The following is a 1,901-nucleotide window of genomic DNA, read 5'->3' as shown; positions in this document are numbered from 1 at the left end:
TCACATTTGCTGAACTATACTCGAGGTATCGCCAAATTAAACATCTTCCAATAGTTGATTATACTGATGCAGAGCCAACAGTCCTAATTGGATTGGATAATTGCCATATTACAGCCAGCTTGAGGAGTATCCAATGTGAAAATTCGATTGTTGCAGTAAAAACCTCAGTATATCCAGTAAACAAACTTAGCTACTTTTTTCACCAAGTTTGGTCCCCATAAAGGACTAGTGTTGCAAGCAACGCTTTTTCGGCAATTAGGGTGTTGTGCAGCTATTTAATGTGGTGAAAATTATTTAAGCACTGGAGAGATTTATTCACATGGAATTGGAGATAGGGCTGATAGATTTATTTTAAATAAATTGTGAATCTGCGAAAATATCTTTTCAGCAGATGAATATACTTTTTAACCTTTCTCCCGAAAATTTACATACAGGCTCGAAAATATGCTAGTAACATTCAAATATCGTCGCTTGGATGGAAAATTGCCGGAAGCGTCATTTTGTCAATTTGTGGTTTTTGGATATCTTCTTTAGCTTCCGAGTAATTGACTAAAAGTTTTCGGTTATTTGGTACAAATTGCGTTAGTATTGCTGTCGTACTAAACTAATCAAGATTTTTCAAATAGAGTTATCTGTTCTTCTTTAGTTTCCGACATATTCAGCTTTATCATGAGTTTCATTTTCTAGAACCGGGTCACTTTTTCACTTTTAGTTTGCGTGTATTCACTACAGGTGGATGAAAAAATTGTTGGCGAAATTTGGTTCGGGCGAAACTCACGATTAGGCTGACTAGTAAAAAATATCGCTAATTTATAAAAATTGTTATCACATTTCGGCGTATATCATTGAAACTGACTGCAAATTTTTGACAAATGCCGTATACGACAAAATTTTATTAAACTCATAAATGGTTGAAACTAAACTAAAAAAATAAGATAATTTAAGAATTTCATGAACTACTCTCCGACACTTGGGAGAAAATCTGTAGTCTAGTTTCTGAGAAATTNCTCAGTATATCCAGTAAACAAACTTAGCTACTTTTTTCACCAAGTTTGGTCCCCATAAAGGACTAGTGTTGCAAGCAACGCTTTTTCGGCAATTAGGGTGTTGTGCAGCTATTTAATGTGGTGAAAATTATTTAAGCACTGGAGAGATTTATTCACATGGAATTGGAGATAGGGCTGATAGATTTATTTTAAATAAATTGTGAATCTGCGAAAATATCTTTTCAGCAGATGAATATACTTTTTAACCTTTCTCCCGAAAATTTACATACAGGCTCGAAAATATGCTAGTAACATTCAAATATCGTCGCTTGGATGGAAAATTGCCGGAAGCGTCATTTTGACAATTTGTGGTTTTTGGATATCTTCTTTAGCTTCCGAGTAATTGACTAAAAGTTTTCGGTTATTTGGTACAAATTGCGTTAGTATTGCTGTCGTACTAAACTAATCAAGATTTTTCAAATAGAGTTATCTGTTCTTCTTTAGTTTCCGACATATTCAGCTTTATCATGAGTTTCATTTTCTAGAACCGGGTCACTTTTTCACTTTTAGTTTGCGTGTATTCACTACAGGTGGATGAAAAAATTGTTGGCGAAATTTGGTTCGGGCGAAACTCACGATTAGGCTGACTAGTAAAAAATATCGCTAATTTATAAAAATTGTTATCACATTTCGGCGTATATCATTGAAACTGACTGCAAATTTTTGACAAATGCCGTATACGACAAAATTTTATTAAACTCATAAATGGTTGAAACTAAACTAAAAAAATAAGATAATTTAAGAATTTCATGAACTACTCTCCGACACTTGGGAGAAAATCTGTAGTCTAGTTTCTGAGAAATTGCATTCCAAACTTCAATCGTGAGTTACCGAAAGTAACTTGTGACAATCTTT

At 33.8% G+C, this 1,901-nt stretch overlaps 1 long non-coding RNA gene across 1 annotated transcript in view; it reads left to right on the top strand.

Annotated features, from left to right (window-relative positions):
- Nucleotides 1–254: 254 nt before the first annotated feature.
- Nucleotides 255–1,901, top strand: part of LOC108373376 (uncharacterized) — a 10,460-nt gene continuing 8,813 nt past the window's right edge. The window contains exon 1 of the long non-coding RNA XR_001848960.1: nucleotides 255–265. This is a non-coding gene — a long non-coding RNA (uncharacterized LOC108373376). The remainder of the gene's footprint in view (nucleotides 266–1,901) is intronic.

Source organism: Rhagoletis zephyria, unplaced genomic scaffold (assembly GCF_001687245.7).
Source record: "Rhagoletis zephyria isolate East Lansing unplaced genomic scaffold, Rhagoletis_zephyria_1.1 Rzeph_scaffold_06642, whole genome shotgun sequence".
NCBI classification, from domain to species: Eukaryota; Metazoa; Arthropoda; class Insecta; order Diptera; family Tephritidae; genus Rhagoletis; species Rhagoletis zephyria.
This window is presented reverse-complemented; position numbering and strand designations above follow the sequence as displayed.